The sequence below is a fragment of the Protomyctophum parallelum genome (assembly GCF_964188405.1).
Source record: "Protomyctophum parallelum genome assembly, chromosome: 16".
Taxonomy (NCBI): Eukaryota; Metazoa; Chordata; class Actinopteri; order Myctophiformes; family Myctophidae; genus Protomyctophum; species Protomyctophum parallelum.
The window spans coordinates 35,182,834-35,189,872 of record NC_139711.1 but is presented as its reverse complement, the minus strand read 5'-3'; the positions used below and the strand labels follow the sequence as shown (position 1 = coordinate 35,189,872).

The following is a 7,039-nucleotide window of genomic DNA, read 5'->3' as shown; positions in this document are numbered from 1 at the left end:
ACTCTAAAATCATTCTAACATGATTTTAGTTGTTCTGTTTTTGTATTATCTGTTTCATGCTGTCTCGAGCTCCTTTCCCATTGTCGTCGTCCCCCACTCCCCAACCCCCAAGGCACACACACACACACACAGACTTTGGATGGTTGTCGTCATACCGATAGTGACTCAGTAGAGCAGATGTTCCTGACACTACCGGTGTAATTGATCGGCACACACACACACACACACATACTTGACTTTGGATGGTTGCTGTCACCCCACTAGTGACTCAGTTGAGCCGAAGCTCCTGACACTACTGGTAAAATTGACAGAAACACACACACACACACACACACACACATGACTTTGGATGGTCGCTGTCACCCCACTAGTGACTCAGTTGAGCCGAAGCTCCTGACACTACTGGTAAAATTGACAGAAACACACACACACACACACGTGACTTTGGATGGTCGCTGTCACCCCACTAGTGACTCAGTTGAGCCGAAGCTCCTGACACTACTGGTAAAATTGACAGAACACACACACACACACACACACACACACACATGACTTTGGATGGTCGCTGTCACCCCACTAGTGACTCAGTTGAGCCGAAGATCCTGACACTACTGGTAAAATTGACAGGCACACAAACACACACACACACACTCATCCCACTATAGTGACTCAGTTGAGCCGATGCCCCTGACACTACTCCTGTTGATTGACAGGCTTTTTGGATGAGTTGACCCCCCACTCCCACCCCCACCCCCACCCCATGTGTCTGTCCTCTGTCCCCACTCTCGGCCTGCACCTTGCCGTGGTGAGTGGGCTTTAAAACTAAGCCAGGCCATTTAACCCATTTAGACCGATGAGGCAGATTCTAAAAACGCCTTCTTACATAAGGTTTCCCAAAAACCTTATGTAAGTAAACATTTTTGGAACTTGAGCTTATGTTTGGCTATGATGTTTGATTTGTGCATCATACAGTTTATTCTGCCAGCTGATTAGTGTATTGGAGGTTATCAGCGACAACAGTCATGGTATTGCATGACCTTTAGTATTTTGTGATATAATTTGTATTATTTACTTCATGATATATTTAGTCTAATCTTTATGGTCAGACGGTGACAAGAAAACACACTTAAGCTCACTTCAAGAGTTTATGCCATGATACGTCTGTAATTTTTCTTTTTTCCATGCTAGGTATGGCTGCTGTGTTGTGATGACTTCATGGTTTGGTTTGAGCTGGACACCTGTGACCTTCAAGCTAAAAGATATATTTCTCATCACAGCATGTATTTCACACAGTTTGACATAAATTTAGTTTTTTTTGGTTCTATTTTCTCATTCTGTTCTCATAATATTATTGATACCACATATCAAATGTTTATCCATCTTTATGATATTTTTTGTGCGTAATTGAGTCTTTGCTACACAATTACACACTTGCAAGAAATGTCCATTAATGCTAATCACCCCAACACACACACACACACACCACCAATTTCATCCCAGTAAAGAGAAGTCCTGCCGAAGAGAAGTCCTGCGCTTCAGCCAGCAGAATTTAAAAGGGTTCGTCAGTGCTCAACAGGGACAACTTGCATCAGATGCACCCAATTTCATCCCCTCTCTCAATACCATTTCTCCACCACTGAGAGTAACATAAAATGGCAAACGGCAGGTGTACACAGCAGATCTACAGTAGCACAAGTTCAGCAAGTGACCTTTCCATTTTAGCTATTTAACGTATCAAGTGGTTATTGAAATATCTACAGCATCTGGTCTCTTTTCATTTATGCCCATTCAAATATTTTAGATAAAGTTGTTAGTTTAGACTGGTTTAGATTGTATTCTACCTCTATCAAAGTGTTCTGGCAATTTTTTATTTTGTAATGCTTTCATTAATATATATCGTTATTTTTATACACCTATGAACTGTTTACACACCATATAATATTAATGCAATATAAACTGAAGTTCATTCCAACTTGTGTGTTATTGTGTGGTGGCTGCAGTTGAATATTTGCTTTTAAAGGGACTATACTTTTGCTAATCAATATATGATATGATAATGATATGATATATATGATATGTATATGTCTGTATGTATGTATATGTATAATATATGATATGATATGATAATGCGTATCAAGTGGTTATTGAAATATCTACAGCATCTGGTCTCTTTTCATTTATGCCCATTCAAATATTTTAGATAAAGTTGTTAGTATAGACTGGTTTAGATTGTATTCTACCTCTATCAAAGTGTTCTGGCAATTTTTTATTTTTCCTTTTTCATGTCAAGGACCACCAGAATTATCTGTATTTTGCCAAAAGGGCTCCCTGTCCTGAATGGGTTGAATGATGAAAGGTTCATGGAAGTTTCATGTTCATGAAAGGTTGAATTAATGAAAGCATTACAAAATAAAAAATTGCCAGAACACTTTGATAGAGGTAGAATACAATCTAAACCAGTGTGGACACTTCTATAGGTCTGACACTGCTATTAATTTCGCTATCCGATTTCTAGAAGCCCCTGACTGCAGCTTGCAGATCGAGATTTGTATACACAAAGCTAATCTGAGTTCCCAGAAGTTTTATTTTTCGCCACTAGGCGGGCGAGAAAGACTCTACTTCTACTTCTACTTCTACTGATCATATGGGGGATTTGTCAATAGCATTTAATGTTTGTGTTGACACAAATTATAAATAAATATATAGTTTGTAATGTACATTTGTTGGTTGTCTGATACATATTTAATAATTATTATATTTGCATTCATAGTGCTACAAGTGCTATGAAAAAGAACCCATCATTTATTGTAGAGTGGTGCTATGGCCTTGCATTTGCCATGCAGGCTTGAAGTGTTCCTCTTCAGAGCTTGTTGTCCTACATTGTCATTGGGAAGTGTATTTGTAAAATGTATGTAGCCTATATTTTCACTTTCTTCTAAATGTGAATTAGCAAAAGTATAAAGTATAAAAAAAAAAAAAAAAAGTATAGGTCTTGCGAGCGATATAACTGCACAATTACAATGCCACTAACCTGAGCAACGATGGCCTATGGATAAGGCAAATGGATAGGCCTGTACTTTGTATGTCGCTTGGTTGTATGAACAGAGTTTTACTTATTTTCATTTCGTACAACAAAGTATAAATTAGACTTGTACTACAAACTCCCCAAGAGACCACAAGATTTAAGTTGGCATGTTTGTGATGATGCAAAACATCTAAGGAGCATGTATATGCCATTTCAACAGCATCTGTGGTAGGGCCATGTGAAAGAAGGGCAAAAGGTAATTTGAACCTGTGCACAATGTTTCCCCAGAGAACTAAACTTTCCTGCAGCATATGAAACTCTTACTTGAGTGCGGGTGTCAGACACTGAAAACATGAAATCTACAAGCTCACAACTCGTTTTGCTGCAATGTGTTGTCAGCTTGTAGATCAGCAATATCTAGTACATCTAGTATAGTGCATTACAAAACCCAACCAGAAACATGTAATGTGTTACACATGAACAAGCAGCTTTATTTCAGTAACTGACTGACTGGTTCCAGAGGTAGAGCAGGTCGTCCAATGATCCATCCACAAACAATGTACAGCCTATATAAAATTACCATTTTATATATTTAAAGCCTAGCATAAAAATAATAAAAAATAGGCAGAAAAACCATCAGTGACAACAAACGTGTGTGCCTGTTGGGAGGACGTCTGTTGTGTGGCGTGTGGAGTGGAGGCAGCCGGAATCCTGTGTATTGCCCAGCAGGAGAAGGATAAGCGGCCCTAATTTGGGTGACAGCACAGGATGGGATGACCTTCCGGTTCCCCTTTCCCAAGTACCCCCAACACCACCTCACAAATGAGCGGTACGCTGTGTACCGGTAACGCCTAAAAAGAATCAATGACATACGAAAATGATTTACTACAAATACTCTTGCACATGGAAAGGAAAGGACATAGCATTTTGATTACATCATAAAAGTGAAAGGGTTTGACAAGCACTGATGCCAAGAGGAAATTGACAACAACAATGGCTACAGAAATACAATTATTTATGTATAGTATACTCACTCGTCCTCTGAGAAGTCCGCTTCACCTTGGAACCCCTCGCCGAAACGTTGATACATAACACTGTATGAATGAATGAATTAAATATTTATTTTCGTGTCATGCCACTTTGGCCCATCCCATATGGGATTATATGATACATACATACAGGTACATTGAAAACAACTGACATTACAGTCCTTCCTGTTCATATTCCGAAATGCATTACTAAATACATGAATACACATTTGTACAGTATTTGGAGAAAAAAAACAAATAAACAAGGCCATTTTACATGTAAATGGCCCTCCTCCTCATTGACCAGGCCTTTTCAAGGAATGAGGCAAATGAAAAGGTGTACTTTTGAAATAGGCGTTTCAGTTTCTCGAAGTCCTCCAACCATATAGCCAACCAGGCTAGGGGTTGTGCTGCATTTGCATAACATACAAAGTTGTCCACTATTTGGACGTATGACGTACACCATGTGACTCCACCACCATACCTGTAGGTCATCTGTTGTACCCACGGATTTAATGCAACCCCCGCAAAGCCAGGGTGCAGAGTGATGCACTCAGGGACAGGCTCTTCCTCTGCACATTTGTCCATAACCTGCAGAACAGAGCAAAATAAACAATTATGCAACAATGCAGAATGTTCAGCACATACACATTGGTGGCCGAAGGCATGGGGAGAGAGTATGTTTTTGAACACACACACACACACACTCCCTGGATGCCATCCGATTTTATAGCGCCACCAGGAGGCCAACAAGGTGGAGACCTGTGCACAGATGGGCACTTTTTCTAGTTGCCTATGTCTTTACCTGAATACATGATAAACATGCAAAATGTATGGATAATGTGAGGGGCCTTTTTGGTGTAGATACGTTGTATGTACATGTATGTATGTATGTGGGTTTGTTAGAGACACAAGCTTATGTCTAAACAGTGAATTATAACAACAAAATGTATATGCATGCTATTGACAGTCATCTTGATGTACTAACCCTGTCATGGTCTTTGCAGCATACCCTGTCTATAGCGGCATCCATATTCTGGCAGTGACCACAGGTACACCTAAAAAACAGAGAAACAATAATGTGAGGGCTTGCACTGATTTGTGTGAATGAAAAGTGCAAATAACTTCACGACTAAAGTGTATAACAATCAGGTCAGAAAATAAGAATCATCATACATTTCACAGTGTAAGCTGATATTCCATTACAGTAAGCTAACTTTCACAACTGCTAAATTAACGTACGGCAATTCTCTCTAGTTATACAGGGCTGCCATATTTCAGAAAATGTGGAAATGAAAAAGATATCTATCTATGCTCAGACCCAGCCAGCCACACATATAGTGCTCAGACCCAGCCAGCCAGCCAGCAAGCAAGCCACACACAGTGCTCAGACCCAGCCATCCAGCAAGCCACACACATAGTGCTCAGACCCAGCCAGCCACACACATAACTCCGTAAGGGAGTGGTCAGTGGTTGCACCACTCTAAAAATCTTCAAAAAACTGAACTGAACTATTGATTGATTGGAGAACCTGATTTGGACATGATCTGATGCAGGACAATGTCACTATGACAGAAAGAGAAGATATGGGTCTGGCCACATTCATTCACCCCATAATCGCAGTGGAAATTGTTGTGAAATAAAAAGTCAGAAAACTGGAATGTGGAAAAATGCCTTATTTTTACATTTTCTTAGTTCAAACACATCTGTGGGCTCTCTCTCTGAACATATGCAAGTCGCGATGTGGCCCCTCCCCCTTCACTTCAAACACACACACACACACACACACACACACACGCGACTTTGTCCCTATAATGTGCACGGGCTATACTAGCACCGTTCGACTTCCTCATATCACGCAAGAGACGCCACACAGCACACACCTCACTTGTTACTTGTAACTGTGGGGGCTATATTGTCTTCCATGAAAAATATTTCGAAGCGCATGGCTCATTTCCATGCGTCACAGTCAGGGACCCTGCTGAGGATTTGGTCCACTGTTTACCCTCCTACTGCATATATCAGCGCTGATTGCAGATCGGCTATTTTACCGTTTTTTGAGGACGCACACGTCATGAGCGCGCGTTATTACGCGGCGGAGAAAATTGTTATTTACAATGCGTGTGAAATGGCATGTGTGGCGTGGTGCGTGGTAAAGGGCTAAATTGCGTGACTGTCACACTCAAAGGGTGAGACATGGCAGCAGTGAGTTATACCATGCAATAATACACATTATGGGTTATCCCACTAAGGTACAAACTCATCATGCATGATGCATAGGCAATAAATACTTGATTATAAAGGAACGTTACCAGCTAGACACATCAAGATGCTCCCGTGGGTGAGGAGTTGCTGCTGGTGCTGTTCCACCTCCCTCCTCCTCATCGTCGGTACCAGGAGCCAGCAGAGGCTCGAACATGTAGGGCCTGATCCCGTGGACGTCATGGAACTCCTCTTCTTCCTCCACCTCCTGCTCACCGTCTAACTCTTCCTCCTCGTTATCCTCGAACGTTTCAAACTCAACTGTTGAAACGAATGCTTCCTCCTCCTGCGAGACATCCATTTTTGAATTTGTATTTCTGTGTGTGTGTGTGTGTGTTCAAAGATAAAACAAACTGTATATTCGCGCCTCTCGTCCAGTGCCACGCCTACTGCTGTGAAAACTAGGATGCAGTAGTAAAATGCGGTGATAAAATGCAGTGGGCAGGCCGACCTATCAAAACTAGATGACTGACTGACAGCCCTCCCCCCAAGCTATGGGTGTCCCGCCTCCTGCACTTGCATCTAGTACTTTCACCTCAGATGCCCCGCGCACTTTACCCGCGCAGTCGAAAAGTAACGGGCTTACAGCACACATTTTATTTGTACAGTATTTTACAAAGCCCACGTTGGAACAGATATACTCTTACTAGATCAAGTGGGGTGACGTTCATTTACCAAGTTGATTATATCGATATGTTTCAGGCCCAGGCTATACGTGCATGGA

The 7,039-nt window shown here is 41.3% G+C and overlaps 1 long non-coding RNA gene across 1 annotated transcript; it reads right to left on the bottom strand.

Annotated features, from left to right (window-relative positions):
• Positions 1 to 3,542: 3,542 nt before the first annotated feature.
• LOC310873876 lies at positions 3,543 to 6,518 on the bottom strand. Its single transcript, XR_014570512.1, has 5 exons — positions 6,366 to 6,518; positions 5,042 to 5,111; positions 4,538 to 4,644; positions 4,060 to 4,119; positions 3,543 to 3,876 (listed from the first exon to the last, which is right to left on the bottom strand). It is a non-coding gene; the product is annotated as an uncharacterized lncRNA (long non-coding RNA).
• Positions 6,519 to 7,039: the final 521 nt, after the last annotated feature.